Source organism: Onychostoma macrolepis, chromosome 03, assembly GCF_012432095.1.
Source record: "Onychostoma macrolepis isolate SWU-2019 chromosome 03, ASM1243209v1, whole genome shotgun sequence".
NCBI lineage: Eukaryota > Metazoa > Chordata > Actinopteri > Cypriniformes > Cyprinidae > Onychostoma > Onychostoma macrolepis.
This window is the reverse complement of record NC_081157.1, coordinates 2,581,493-2,598,283: the sequence shown is the minus strand read 5'-3', so window position 1 is coordinate 2,598,283 and position 16,791 is coordinate 2,581,493. Positions and strand designations below refer to the sequence as shown.

At 38.5% G+C, this 16,791-nt stretch overlaps 1 long non-coding RNA gene across 2 annotated transcripts; it reads right to left on the bottom strand.

Annotated features, from left to right (window-relative positions):
- On the bottom strand, positions 1–5,192 carry LOC131536788 (uncharacterized). Of its 2 annotated transcripts, XR_009270068.1 has the most exons (6): positions 4,615–5,192; positions 4,271–4,363; positions 3,926–4,000; positions 1,652–1,803; positions 571–1,553; positions 1–444 (listed from the first exon to the last, which is right to left on the bottom strand). It is a non-coding gene; the product is annotated as an uncharacterized LOC131536788 (long non-coding RNA). The 2 variants fall into 2 exon arrangements; XR_009270067.1 differs by having other exon boundaries at positions 571–1,803; positions 4,615–5,191.
- Between the last annotated feature and the right edge of the window lie 11,599 nt (positions 5,193–16,791).

The following is a 16,791-nucleotide window of genomic DNA, read 5'->3' as shown; positions in this document are numbered from 1 at the left end:
TCAAAAGCCACCTTTATTTTCTTTTAATCAGGCAGATAATAAAGAGCTACACAGGCCTACCAGTATTAAAACCATTTGGTCAGATAAACTTAACAGTGCAACATTTTTAAATGGTACCATTGAACACAAAATATTAATTATAAATTAAAGCAATTTCAATGTCTGTTCTAAACATTCAGCAGTGCTGTTATAAAATATAAATAACATTTCTATAAAAGAAAAACAAAAAAATAATAATTATAAATAAATAAAAACTGTGGAAAAGCCAAGAAATATGCCAAAAGAACAGTGCGTTATCCTGGTTAGGAGTCCATCTTGGTTCTTCACTGATTTAAACGAGCACACTTTTGGACTTCACCTGGTGTCTTAGCTCGCAGATTCTACCATTAATGGATTTTCTGACATCAGCTTCCTTGGCCGTCGGAAACTGGTTTACAACAGTATCTGTGGAACAGAACAACAAAGATTACTCTACCCCTCCTCACTCCTCCAGCTGCCCCTCGGGTTTGCGAAAATCTCGACCCCCTCCCCCCGCCTGGTTGATTCTGGAAAGCTCTAAAAACTATTTACCTAGTAAAGCTTGAAGTTTCCTCGGGTCGAGCCTTCCGACGATCAGCACAGGGATCCAGCTTGCTGACCCCTCCTTTCAGGTTGGACTTGAGGAGGATATCCACACTGAAGAGCCCCATCAGTAGCACCCGTGCCATCCCATTGGGGGTGGTACTAGCTTTTGCAGTCTCCCAACAATGTGACGAGACAGTGACTGTTCCATCATTCCCGATTTTCACCTTTTGTAAACAAACAAAAAAAATTAATAAATAAATAAGACCTTAAGCCAGGGGTGCCCAATCCTGCTCCTGCCCATTGACTGTCCTGCACAGTTCATCTCCAACCCTAATCAAACACACCTGAAGCAACCAATTAAGGTCTTCAGGATCACTTGAAAATTAAAGGCAGGTGTGTTTGATTAGGGTTGGAGATGAACTGTGCAGGACAGTCGATCGGCAGGAGCAGGATTGGGCACCCCTGCCTTAAGCAAAGAAATAAACAAGGAAAATCACCACAAGCAATAGAATGTCAAAAAAGCTTTAATTTTTGTTTAAAGGACAATTCCGGTGAAAAATGAACCTAGGGGTAATTAACACATGGTTATCGAGTAGATCGTTCTCTGGGATGCGTTTTCATGATAATCGAATGTAAAGAGTTTTATCTCTAAAAACAGATTAGCTTATAACGCTAGTATATGGGGCACAGACTAAGTTAAAGTAAATCGCTAGTTAATACCACTAACAAGGCTCAAAATAGCCTCACACTAACACGGTAGCATAATGAGGGTCCTTACATGCAAACCAAAGCATTGAGAACTTTGTAAGTGTACAAACAGTTTAATAAGAAGATACTTTATAAAGACAGTACATTACGCGTATACAGACAGCAGCCATATTGAAAAACAGTCTCGACAAGTCGAGCGATGAACGCTGTGCTAAGTGATATGAACTAAGTGATATGAATTCCTCCTCCGCCCGTCTTTGTGCAGCAACCTTGGCCTTTTTCTATAGGGCAAAGATGTTCATTTTTAATATTTAATCATGGACAATCCAATACACAAATGATCCCTAATCTGATATATCAATCTTTGCTGTGTAATTACCGGTTTAGGATTTCCAGAGCCAGAGGATTTGTTGCCAGTACTGGTGGTATCTTCCTCACCAAAGTCTAGGCATTTGGCTTACCTTACCCTCTTGCCCGCCATGTCCTCTGGATATAGTTCCCGCTCAGCAGCTCTGAGTGTAGCCTCTTTTTCTACAATCACATAGAAGGATAGATTTTTTTAATGCCAAAAATCAACACCATTATAACAATGAATAACAAATAAAAAATAATTGTGTCCCATTTTCAGACTTCTTTAAAGAGGTTTCATGAACTGTTTTGTTTTTTCAATTATGTAACCTAAGTGTTTATGTATGGAATAGGGCTGAAACGAGAGACCTCCGTTCATCTTCAGAACACAAATTAAGATATGTTTGATGAAATTTGAGAACTCTCAGACCCTCCATAGACAGCAATGCAACTGAAATGTTCCCAGGTCCAGAAATGCAGTAAGGACATTGTTAAAACAGTCCATGTGACAGTAGTTCAACTGCAATTTTTATGAAGCTATGAGAATACGTTTTGTGCGCAAAGAAAACAAAAATAATGACTTTATTCAACAGTTCTTCTTCGCGTCACCCTAGTGCGCCATTATAGAGAGTATCACAATGCATGCGTGTGCGTTTCTCCGCACGTAAACAAGCCTCAGTGCATGTTCTACGTCAGCAACAGCACTCGCATGCGCTGATTACATGCAGAGGTACTCTTGATAATGTTGGAAGGTGTGATTTGGAGAAGAAGAATTGTTGAATAAAGTCGTTATTTTTGTTTTCTTTGCGCACAAAAAGTATTCTCATTGCTTCGTAAAATTGATCTAATTAATCCAGTGATGGATTATTTTACAAATGTCCTTACTATGTTTCTGGGTCTGGGAACATTTCAGTTGTGTTGCTGTCTATGGGAGGGTCAGAGAGCTCTCGGATTTCATCAAAAATATCTTAATTTGTGTTGAAGATGAACGAAGGTCTTACGGGTTTGGAACGACATGCGGCTGAGTAATTAATGACAGAATTTTAATTTTTTGGGGGAACTAACCCTTTAAAGGGACAGGTTCACCTCAAAATGAAAATTACCACCATTTACCCACTATCATGTCATGCCAAACACATACGAATCTTGTTCATCTATGGAACAAAAATTAAGATATTTTTAAAACTCTCTCACCATTTTGTCAATCCATTGAAAGTCTAGGCAATCAATATTAAGCTTAAAGACAAGTTTATCCATATGCATAAAGTGGTTTCATTCAAGTCTTCTAAAGAAGACACAAACATTAACTGAAAAGCTTGAGCTAAGGGTTTTTTATTACGAGTCAAAGCCTAAACTAAAAACTTTGTGAAGCTTGAAAATAAAGACTGCCTAGACTTCCAATGGATAGACAAAAATGAAAGAATATCAAAAATATATACTTTTGTTTGAAGATGAATAAAATTCATTCAAAATTGGTTTGGAACAACATGAGGGTGAGTAAACCATGACAGAATTTAATTTTTTTTGTGGACTATCCATTTAAGACATTTAAATGTCTTGAAAAAAAAAAAGTCTTCTTTTCAGATAGTAGTAGATCTTCCAGGATCCTAGGTTGAATGACTGATGTCATTATTGTTCACATTTAAGCAACATTTATGGACAGCTTATTTTTATGAATCATAATAAGACAACTTTCAACCACTACAAACTTAGCAATGGCAATTACCTGATATCTTTATGAAAAACCAAAGCAACTTTAGGATAAGTGCAAGTAGAAATATAAAAGATCATTTTTCCATCTATATTAGTGAAGTATATAATTATATAACTATAATCAGAACATAAAAAGACTTCACTGGTATTCTTCTGAACCAACACAACATGCAAAAAGACTTTGACAGAATGATCAACAAACTGAAATTTAAGATGTTATTCACTCTGCCAATTCAGTCTGAATCAAAATGGTGGCACACACTACATTATATCAAACATGACTGTTTTTTAGATGTCAATGTCATTCTTGTGGGATGTTAGTAGAGGTTTGTGATTTTTCATCTGTGCTGTGTATTCATGATTTGATCAATGTTTAAGTTTAAATTTCAATCTAATATTCACAAAAAAGTATAGTTTGCTTCAGAAGACTTAACATTTGTGCTGCTGGTCATCATTACATCTGCATTAATAGCAATTCATCAAAAAATAAAAACTGAAAAACGATGTATTTAAATAACTGTTTATAACGTGACAAATTACATCTTGTACAACACTAACGCTCATCAATTTGTTTAATGTGAATTCTACTTACTTTATTTTAGGCTCATATTAGTTTTGCAGCCGTCCTGTTGCCAGTGACATCACACCACCCCTCGCTGCCTTTGCTCTGAAAAGATTGATTTCAAAAGCACGACAACAATGTGTTAGTATGAATATTAAATAAGACAGTGAGGAACAAATAACAGTGTAAAATTTTAACTAAAGTTAACAAAAAATCATTATAAACGGTCCTCAGCCCCTTTGTTCACCGGGGCTTCGGCGGATTTAGTAAACTTGATCAGCATCACATGGATATTCTAGATGAAACTGACAAAGCGGATAATAAATAACGATTAACAAAACGTTTAAACGTGTAATACAGGGAGTGTGTGTTTACCTTGCTTCAGATCTGCGGCGCGAGTGATGGTTAGAGATGAGGAGGTCTGTCTTCTCTCTAGTTTAAAAATATAATTGGCGGGTTTCTGTCCGGCTGTGAGAAACCACAAAAAAAAAAAAAAGTCTCTTAATTTACCACCACTGACAAACTGTTGTGTATAACACTGCATATTTAACACTTGCCGTTAATAACTTTGATGTAATGGCGCATTAGCTCCTTGCTTCTTTGCTAGCTAGCATACACGCATTATGATAACTGAGCTGGTTAATCTTCAGATAAAGTTGACAAAACACAAAACGGTTCAAAAGTGCTTTAAACAGGAATAAAGAAGTTCGAATGCTTACCTGTTATTTTAAGTGACCGCGTCGCGACCCGTCCGGCTGTGATCCCGTGACTGAGTGAGCTGCAGCTGGATGAGCGGACGTGACTGACGGAAAAATGCGCGCGGTTTTTGAAAAACACCCGGATAATATTTTGTCTCGAGTCAAATTAATTACTTTAAAAGGATTCATCTATGCTTAATATGAAATAATTTATGTATTTATTATATTATGGCTTAGTTATTTAATTAGTTATGAAAGGTATTATATATTTTAGTTTAGTAGATATAAAGCATAATAACCTATAGCCCTATGTTGTACAAACGTGACTTCTCGAAAAACAATGTTAGATATAATGAATTAAGCTCATTTCTTTTAAATATTTTGTGGTCTGCCATTTAGATGTAATAATCATAGACTGTATGGTAATAACAGATTAAAATAATTTATAGTAACTTATTTAGATTGAGTTCTGCTTAACCTAATTAGCTGTTGAGTTCACATCACAAATATATATTGAGTTGAATTAACTTTTTAAAAATGTTGAGTTAAATTAACTCATTTCATTTAGCGAATTTCACTGTTAGGTTTTACAGTGTGCAACTCTGTTCCAATAAAACTGTTGCTTGTGTAATGCAGATTTTTGTCTTCACTATTTTATTTATTATATAGCTATACCATGCATATGCTATGGTTTATTTGGAAAGTATAAAATGTAACTATATATATATATATATATATATATATATATATATATATATATATATATATATATATATATAGCACATGCATATATTACAGTATATTTAAGCATATAAAGAAACTATTACATGTAAAAATATAGTGCCTTTTTTGGTTTTGATTGCAATATATATATTTTTATATGTATCAATATATATACATATATGGTCTATGCATATATTGCAATATATTGGAAAATATAAATATTAAATCCCATATATGAGAATATATTGCCTAATATATTACATGATATTTTCCAATATACTGCAATATATTTTTGTTTCATAAGGGGATGCACAAATGTCCTCATAGACACCTGTGGCACTGCCACGCTTATGGATTGTTTTGTTGTGTTTTCCCTCCCCATGTGCTCCTAGTTTCCCTCTCGTTTGATCATATCATTTGGTTCAGGTGTGTCTTGTCCATTACCCTTGTTTCATCTTCCCTTGTTTGGATTGATAAAGACTGTTATTCATGACTCTCCTTCGTCTCCGCGCTCCTTCACAGTAGTCACCGTGACAGGCACTTTGGACCAAGACATTGCATACCAATTTTCATGTTGATTGGACAAACGGTTGTGTAGTCATTGCCATTTTTATGTTTTTAAAAAAAAACTTAATGTTTTTTAAATTTCCAAAATACCCGAAAATTTAGCCGGGTGACAATCATATCCGAGGCTTGCATTTTGTCCAGCGTGAGCATGTGGCATGGCAGGCCAAATTAAAATTCACTCTAGTTTGGGCATCTCTGCCTTATACTAGGCTAATAAACTATTACACGTAATTTTATAAATAAGTCGTACTAATATACATGAATAATTATCTGTTGCCATGCATAGAGGAGATGTTATGTTTACACTCCTTTAATCATTTGGTAATGTTTAATAAGTTAATAGTTAACATTAACAAACACATTATCTCATATTTCTAGATATGTGAATATATATTAAGCAATGATTAGTTGAACTTTATATAATGTGTGTTAATGACTTATTAATTAAAGTTATTATAAAGTATTACCATTAATTGTGCTTGCAATGTAAAAATCGACACTGACTTCAATTAAATATAGCTCAGTGTTTTTCAGCTCTATATTTATCAGCAGGTTAAACTGTGCTGCAGGTGTTCAGTGAATGAGATGCAGGCTCTTGAGCTGAAATACAGCACACTGCAGTACAGCAGCTGTTCTGTGGATTCACTACAGAGTGTTCGTCCTGGTTGTGATTTGAACTCTGACGTCTACAACAGCAACAAACAGACTTCATCATATTACGAACATCAGGCCTCATGAACAGATACAGCACACAGTCAGCAAGTGGATTCACAAACACGAGCAATTGTGCATAGGGGTAAACTTCCACAACAACACTATTGTAATGGTGATAGTGAACAAATTCTACAATCAATTCCATAATCACAAAAGGCAGAATGAGAAATGTGTAAGTCAACAGCACCAGGAACAAACTGCCCAAAATTAATTTGCGCTTCAGAGCAGTCAGAGATATTACGTGAGAAAGACCTCGACACGTGCCAGCAAAACAGAGAATGATGATGGGGTAGGGAATTAAAAACGCTATACACCGGGGTAGAGTATTAAAATAAATATAAGGGGGGTCTATTTCTGCAAAGATCAGAGGCACAAACCAGACGATCACAGAAATAAAACAGGAGAGTTTGAGTGACTGGTGAGATCTGTACCAGATAGGATGAGAAACCAGAAGATATCGTTCAGAAGCAACACATGCCATAAAATACAGACCCACAATCAAAGAATAGAGATATTCACCACTCTGATCATATGGCGATGAGGTTGATCCTGCTATTAAAATACAAATGACCTGTATGAGATCTGAAACTATCAAATTACTAACAAAAACTGAAGCAGCAGGCCGAGATTTGATGATGAAACACAAGCCAATCAGAGTTAAGATCATGACTAGAATCTCAACGACTGAAAGGACACTGACAAATCCACGTTCTGCAAAATCTTGCGTCCATATTGATTTTGTCCAAATATGTATTATATGTGAATCATTATCTGCTGCAGTTGAGTCATTGATGCTGATGTTATGTTGTGCCATTGTTTCACAAATTCCTGAGAGGAAACACTGAATAACAAACCAGTTATTAGTTTTAATATGCAAGAAATGCTTCGATTTCTCAATGTAAAAATATATTATTTGTAAAAACAGATGGCCTGACATGTTTCTTCTGTCTAAATGTTGCCATTCAAATGGGGCGTGTGTGATGTTACAGGGATAGTTCACCCAGAAATGAACACCATGTCATCATTTATTCACCTCATGTTGTTTCAAACCTGAAAAAATCTTTCATCTTCTGAACACAAATAAAGATATTTTTAATTAATTCTGAGAGATTTCTGTCCCTCCGCTGACAGTCAACGCAACGACCAGTTCATGCTTCAAAAAAACTTCATTAAACTAATTCATATGAATGGAGAGGTTTAGTCCAAATTATCTGAAGAGATTTGATCACTTCATATGATGAACAGATTTAATTTAGGCTTTTATTCTCATATTTACACTGATCAGCAAACATAAACAGAAGCTCATTGGTTCTTCTGGATCTCAAACGTGCTGCGAAACACAAGAATGATCCTCACTGATTCTGACACAAGTGTGTTTGAGCTTCTGTTTGCCGTGACTACTGTGCGCTGATTCATGTTTATCTGTGAATAAAAGCCTGAATTAAATCTGTTCATCATATAAATCGATCGAGTCTCTTCAGAAGATGCAGACTGAACCGCTCAATTCATCTGGGTTTCTTTATGAACTCTGTGTTGACTGTCAGCGGAGGGACAGAAATCTCTCAGATTTCATTAAATATATCTTCAGTTGTGATCTGAATGTGAAGAAAGTCTTACAGGTTTGGAGCGACATGAGGGTTAACGAATGATGACAGAATTTTAGTTTTTGTGACAATTTAAAACACATTTTAGGCTTAATATTAAGAAATGTGAATTGTGCAAGTAGTACTCCAAATAAAGTTTAATTATAATTTTTATATCAGTAAGTCTCTGGGGCGATTTGTCAGGAAAAATGTTAATAGATTTTATCTACACTTAGATAAATTTTAATTTTTTAACTTTAAAAATGAACACTGAAATCTCTGCCCAAAAAATCTTTTATTTAAACAATATCATAAGAATGTTGTTCTGAATATTCAGTACTTCAGCACAACTGCTGGTGTGACACTGCTTTAATAAAATAGTTCAATAAACAAGCAATAAATACTGAACAACTTACATTTATGACAGAACTTGTCCAGTTGGTTTGTTTCTTTTTCCACAGAGAAGTTAAAGGAGAACGTTCAGCGCCATCAACTCCACACCGTAAAAACACATCCAAACACTGTTGATCTGATGGAGAACATAGTTGAGATACAAACAAAAGTGAGTAAACTTTTAGTCCATTTAGTAGCAAGTTTAACTGTAACATTTCTGATGGAAATAGTGAGATCTTACTGTGATGTAAGGACCGAGACGACTGGGGCTGCAGTGAATGGTGTTTATTGAGCAACAGTTGTAACATACACTGAAATAAGACGAGAGGAGTGAACAGAAAACAGAGAGCGGTGAGTAGAGCACAATAACATCAATGACTAATAAAATAAACTGACTTTACTTGCAGGAATCTACAGAAAGAAACAGATGAAGAGCATACATGATCCAACTCAGACTAGACAAGAGTTCAGCTCCAACACTAATTAAACACTCAACATTTCACTCAATGTCATATAAATGACTTATAATGAATATTAAACTGTAATTAAGGCTGAAAAAAGGTCATGAAAAAGGGTAGTTTAGGTGGAAAACTCTAGTACACCCGAGTACACTAAAAATGCTTTCTAGTTTATTTTTCAGTGTTTTCACTTCCTCGGTCAAATAAGAAACCTGCAAACACTAAGAGAAGCACAAATGCTCTGACTTCATTAATTCTTTTGCTGCTTTGTGAACTCAGCTGTTTTCTTTAGGAAACAAATCTGTGACGTTATTCCATTCAGTGCTGATAGTAAAACTGAAATAACACAGACTTTTAATGAAAGGAAACTAGTTTGATTAACTACACAATCAGTGATACCAGAGGCTGAAAGACACATATTCAGTCAACAATATATGAACTCATACATGAGATAACATGATCTGCAATCATAACGACAATTACAAGAGCTGATCACCTCATTATTGAACACAACCCCTAAAATGAAAAGTGGCTCTGACAAGGAACTGAAAGAAGACTCCCAAAACTACATTAAATAATATATACGAGACAATATGACACAACACATGATCTTACCTGGATCAGACCGTGTCTTGAAGATGTTCATCAGTAGATGAAGGTGTCTGTGAGCTGATGGTCGTTCTTTTATAGTCTGAATTCACTCCAGAAACAGTGGAGAATGGAGAGTGATTTTGTCACATAATGAGCTGAAACAAAGAACAAATGAACAAAGATGCATTAAACATAATGAATGCTTAATGCACATGCAACCACAACTTTAAAATGTAAAACCATTACATGACATCAAAAATTTAGCCATAGGATCTGTGTACAACTTGAGGGCTGCAGAAGTCTCCAGATCGTCATTATAGAAAAATGAGATTCCAGTTATCAAGGAGCAGAGAATAGAAATCTGAGATCGGATCTGCAGCCTGCATCTAAGGTAACTATATATTGAAAGGTTTTCAACTGACTTGGAGAGGTCAAGCAGCCTGGAAATAAAAGACCTGCCCTGGGAATTATACGTATCACAAAATTAAGATGGCCTAGCAAAGAGAGCAAATCTCTTCTGGAAAGACTTTTGGCTGACTTCTGAGCATTTCTAAGAATTATACTAAGAATGATGCCTAAGAATTCAAGGACTTTAACCAAAGTCTCCTTCATGGTGTCCCTCATGGTTCATCCATTGGTGCTTGGTATGATCTGTCCTGAACGCAGATTTGCGGAAATACCACGACACATTGTCAGTCCTCTGTCGTGTGTGTCTTGTGTTCCCGCCTCTTGTGTCCTTATTTTGTCATGTTCCTGTCCTTGTTCAGTGTGATTATTAGTTGAGTCTTGTCCAGCTGTGTTTGTCTAATTATCAGTAATTATCATGTGTATTTAGTTCATGCCTGTTTAGTTAGATTTTGTCTGGTCTACTCGTTATTCCCCGGTGTTTCTGTCTGTGTGAGCCTTGCCTTGTCTTGCCCTGTCTGTTTTGGATTTATTAAAGACTGTATTTTGAGTTCACCCTCGTCTCCTCGTTCCTCCCTGCTGTGTGCACCGTGACACACATTTCAGAAGAGCACAGAATAAATCAAATATAACAATTTATTTTTAGTCAGGTAAACGTGTCGTGCCAATTACACAATAAGACAATAAGAAGCCAATTCAAAAATAAGGAAATACATAACATCAGTTGTTCAAAGATGAGTCTAAGAGTAAAATGTATACCTGACTTCAAGAAAATACATAGAATGGAGCATATGAAACACACTCCACACCACGGGCTGATCTGGCTACAGAATCACAATGAGTGATTTGCAACTTTCCCTTAAATACTACCAGAACAAAAGGGCCATAAACCTTTATTCTCGGCCCCCCACAGATTACATCTGTGTATAGGGAATGAGAAGCCTCTGAGCTGTTCCAAAATGGTCACACCTGGTGTAGAGCAATGTTTATCAGATTTTGAAAGGAGACCGTCCACAACAGAAGTACAGAATTCACTCAGGTTTTCAATATTTCTCATAATAGAAGTGACTACTGTGAAATTGAGACCAGTTTACCAATCGCACAGAGACCTTTAAAATGATACCAACCATGAAGGGGTTAAGATTATTAATTCTTAAGGTATAATGAATTCAGTTTGTAAGTCTGGCAACTTGAGCTCTTGACACTTCTATGTCATGCCCAGGGGGGAAGGAGGGAGCCTAAGGATGGGTGAAGGGACAGATGAGCAAATGGTCTTTCTCCCAGATCTTCCTGTCAGATTAGAACGTTTATCGTTTTATTGCATGTCATGTGTGCTGCGAGAGTTCCTGAGTTTTGGCCTCATGAGGAATTAATCTCATAAAGGAAATAATTTCACTCCTTTCACTGTGATGGACGTAAAGGCATAATTTTAAAGGCGTCTGAGATGTCTGCCTTCGCGAGCCATGCGCCCCTTCCTGCTTGTTTAATAAATTTAATTGTGTCGTTGACGGTGACATAAAACAGAGAAAAAGGAGCTAAAGGAATGAGACTATTGATACTTTGAGCTGTATCATTATGAGGGGCAGATAGGTCAATAATTAAACGCTTTTCCCTCGAATATTTATGAGTAGCGATTCCTATAGAATTAATTCGATAATTTGGAAAGGGAGATTCATCAAATGGCCCGATCATGAATCCTTTCTTAACTTCCTTTTCTAACAAAGAATTGACGATTTCAGGCTCCTTTGAGGCACAAAGCAAGTTTTTACAAACAAAAGAACAATTAGGCAACCAAATAACCCTGCAAGAAAACCTGGGCTTGTTATTAAATAACTGACAAAGCAGCAGTTAGGTTTTCTCAGCGTCCTTCCCAGCCTGGAAACGTTGACTGAGGTTGATGGTTTTATTTCTTTTTCTCCTTTTTTAAAAAACGGGTTAATCTCAGATACACCAACTTTAGTAACTACAAGCGTGAACATATTTACAATTATAGAACTTACAAACATTTTCATTGAAATTGTAACACATCGGAGTGGCAATAGGCACCACCTTAGAGTCACCAGCTTGAAAGCTGGGGCCATACTTAGTTTGGAGAGACACAGATTTGGGGCACAGATTGTGAGTATGAGCCTGAGAGCCACAGATGGAGCAGGAGAGAGCTTGGTGACCAGTAAAGTGTCTGCTGATGAGCGTTAAATCAACTACGGAGCAGTCCAGTCTCTGATTAAATCGCTGAATGAACATGGCAGCTTTTGCACCGAGTAGCTCCAGTCGGAGCCGGGATATGGTTCCTGAACAAGGTTTCCAGTATCTTAGGCAGTGGCCACTCGTAGAAGAGAGTTCCTCTATATGTCAAAGCCAGGTCAGAAACGATGGCGAGATAAGTGTCCAGCTCTGCTCTACGAGATGGATAGACTTCGCATATGATGTCTCTATATACTCCGAAAGCCACCTTAAATTAAGTAAGAGTTAAAGTTTAGTTTTTGAAAGCTGGGGGTCGCTGTCTTTAAGCATAACCGACACATCGCCACAATCTACAACACACCTATCATTAAATTCTGAGCTCAGTAATTTCACGAGTTTGCACTAACATATAATATGATTGAGCAATTAGTAAGCATATTTAGCGTGCTGTCCAGAGGGACGCTCCGAGCTTGGGATAGAGCCCGAACCCAGAGAACTCCCCCCCCATCCCAAGAATGGGATGAAATTAGATTAAGAGTGAGGAGTTGGGGTGGAGGCGGGATGCTGGAAAACTGACATGGAACAGAGGTGAGTTGGCTGTATATATACACGTGCTGTGCTTGTTAAGGTGATTAGCTGACGAGCTCCACCTGGGCCAGACTGATTATCTGATCGTGCTTCTCCCGAACCTTGTTAATAAAACATCATATCTTAACAAGGTTGTTGTCATTACCAGCAATGATTTGGCTTCTTAGCTGATGAGAAATTGCAGCAGCCGGTGGAAAGAATGGAGAGCCAGTGGACTTCCCATCGTCATCTGCGGGGTTGGAGGAAGGCAGGCCGGAGAAAAGGAGATTTGCAGAGGACTTGGGTGCTGAGCAAACTCCAAAGTCTGGATTCTGGAGTTCATGTTGAAGAGCGAAGACTGGATGGAGGACAATTCTGACAACACGGGATTGTTGCTTTGTACCGTAGAGTTGCCTGCTCGGGCTGAGCCGGCAGGACCACCTGCCTGTTTGGGTGCCGCAGCGGCTGGAGTGGAGGCTGGATCGATGTTCTTCCTCTTCTGCACATGCTTCTTGCTGGAGAACGGAGGTGGAGGGGCAAAGTCTGCTGCTGAGATATCAATGTTTTCACAGAGCAATGTAAACAGTTCCTCGTGAGTAGCTCCAGTCGGAGCCGGGATATGGTTCTGAACAAGGATTCCAGTATCTTAGGCAGTGGCCAATCACAGATGCTGGGAGGACTAACAGATTTACTTGCCAAGCGAGAGCTCCGACAGACGGAAACGTTGCTCTCGTCTTGGATGGCTTCCTCTGCTTGGCTTGGATGTTGCTGGGATTCTTCAATGGACTCAACTTGCCACGGATCTTTGTCATTAGCAGCAGAAGACATGCTCAGCAATAGGGTGAGTAATGGCATACACAAGAATAATCTCATTGCAAAGCAGCATGCAGAGGAAGCAGCAAAGCAAGCTGACTGAAGCTGCGTTTAAAGCTGGCTGCACACTAGACGACTGTCAAATCTTAACCGATTTTAAAACCATAGGAGACCACAGACATGAAGACAGTTCAACTGATTTTTAGCCTTATAATCCTCTGAACGTGCACACTAGATTCGAGCAGACCGCGAGACCGCACACTTGAAGACTGTAGGAACGATTTCACAGTGGCACATAATCTCACCGAGGCTCGCGAGATCAAACGTGACTAGAGAAGGAAAAACAAATAGAGGACTGTTGTAGGGTTTGTACATAGAAATAATTTAATTTAGCTCAAAGGGGATCGTTTATGATTTTATAGGGAATTTGAACAGAATCACTGTTTTGCGGCTGATCACTGAGTCGGCCGGCGATTCACTGAACGAGCCGTACAACATTACTTCTGCACTGGATATTCAAATCCAAAATATAGTGAAAACACTATTAATAAGCACAGTAACAAGATCGGCAGATTAAGACATTAACTTGTAAGCACAAAACACAAGATACTTCTCTTTTCAATATAAATAAGACTTTATTTATATAAACCTAAGACATAAACTAATCTAAACATGAACACACGCATTCACACATTGCAGAAAGAGAGAAAGGATGAGTTTATGAGAATGAAAATGTGAAATCCCAAGTTTATAGCAATATGTGCTATTGCAGAGACCTGAACAACCTAAAATTTATATACAATTCAGAATCTGGAGGTTACTTGCGTTGCGTTGCCTCTGTTAAGGGATTCCCTTTTGTCGTCCTCGTCGTTGCAGGAAAAGGGGTTTCCTAAATGCTGATTGGCTGGAAGTTCAGTAGTCATTGAAGGGATGTCTTGGGTGTTGGCTGAGGATGCGGAGTTGGTCTTGTTGAAGAGGCGGTCACAGGCTCGAGTTGAACTCGGAGATAAGGCGTGGCGGCAAAACTTAAACTGAGAACACGAAACTCGCAACGGAAAAGAAACTAAAATAAAAGAAAGAAAGGATATAACGAGACTAGGTGGTTTTTCTTCTCATCGTGGTGTTAAGTAGCAACTGGCCTGTAGGCCAGGGCACGCTCAAAGAGCACTAAAAGCAGCGTCAAAACGCGGTGGCAAAAAGAAGAGAGAAGGGCGAGAAGGGAAGAGAAGATGGTGTCCTGAGTTTTTAAACTCGGCTTTTGGACACATCCCATCTGGTGTCTTGACCAATTAGATAAGCTATTTTCTTAGCCAGGGTTGTTCCTTCCATCATAAATCAGCATGTTATCAGTCACATGGTCCGAATTTTACACACTCTTGCAAAGTATATTTTGGATGTGATTTCTATAACCAGAATATGATACATTTGACAAAGAATCAATTGGAAGAAACGTTTCAAGCTAGAATTGTCAAGCTCATACATACCAAACACGAATAAACCTTAAAGTCATTCAATAGTTATTAACAAGACATACATAATATGTGCTTAAAACATGATAGTCTAAAGTATGGGTTACATACATAATATAGTGTTCTGCCTAGCAATGTCCCTTTGGGATGATTTTATATGCATATGAAGAAGAAAGTCTCTGTGTAAAGTTCTATGTAGGACATAGGGACATGTTCGGTGAAGACCAGAAAGAGGTTAAAAGGTCTCCTAAAGAATTTCAGTCTCAGTCTTTGTCTTGTATGTGTGGGGGAAAAGTCCATCTAAAGAAGCTCGTGATTTCTCTTGTGGAACAATAATAAGGTCATCTCTTTGACCATTAATCTTGATTATTTGTCCCAAATTTGAATTATCAATAAGTGTTCTTTTGTCTTAATGTTGCAAGCTGTTCTGTGAAAGAGGCTTGTTGGTTAGGCTTCCTTCAGAGGTTGGAGCTAGGAATCTGATTTATGACGTTGTCCTGTTTTCTTAGGGCCTCTTCTGGAATTTCGGCTCCTCATGTTTCGATGTTCTGATCGAATCTTAGTTTTGTCTGACTCGTTCTGATCCTACACTGTTTTCTGTTTCACAGTGAAAAACAAAGTAAACCGAAGAATATGGGTGATGTTCTCTGCTTTCACGGCATGTTTGTGGCTGCCAGGTTTCAGCTATAGAAGCCCGCAACATCCGGTGAGTGACACTTGCTCGCTCTCATTGGCTATCGCGGGTATCACGTCGTGATGTTTTATTAACAAATTTCGGGAGGAGCACGCGCAGATAATTAACACAGCCAATTCATCATCAGCAATCACACCATCTATCCAATCAGCCTTGCCTCCATCAGTTCTAGTCTTTCAGCATTCGGTTCGCTCCTTTGCCATTATATCACAGACCCAATTTTTCCCCATCCAAACAACGTGACCTATACTCGAGATTTTCGGATCCTCTGCAGCAAATCCGCCGGCCCCAGGATCACTCCTCCTCCGCCAGTCATCGCCGCCGAGCCCCAGGCTCTATCGCGGCCGCCGCTCTGCTCGACCAGCCACAAGAATTCCCCGACACTGAGGCTTAACCTCGCCTCCACTGCCTAACTTCCATCTTCCTCAGCATCCTCGTATCATTCGGCTGCGCCAACAAATTACTCCGATTGGAAGTGGTAAGTATTTAATCCAGAGGCAAACGCTGATGAATTCCGACGATCCGTTCTCGCAGAGAATAAACAAACGGGTTTGTACGATCTATTCGTCACCCTGCAAATCAGCCAACCTCACTCCTAAATCCACTCCAGCTGCCAAGGCGGCCAATAGATTGTGCAAGCCCCGAACTCGTCTCACTTGACACCATCATTGTCCCGCACAAAACCCGGCTCTCCGCGAGCGTCGGGTCGCAGAAGCAGGCCTTCAATGAGCCTGGGCCGCGCCCAGTTCTTACCGCAGCAAAGCCTCACTCGCTTCCCGCTTCGGCTCAGCCTTCACCACGGCTCTTCCGGCCGCAGCGCCGCATGCAGCCAGAATACACACTGAAATTACTCTTATTTTCACCAGCATTTTACCCGTATTTAATTCACTCATTCCATTTTGATAAATTAACAATCATAAGTACAAACGGGAAAAAAATAAATAAATAAAAAAATTTAGGCGTACCATAAATAAACAATTATTGAACGAGTGCAACCTGCAACTTAATTCATATATGAAGTGCATACTGCTAGGCAC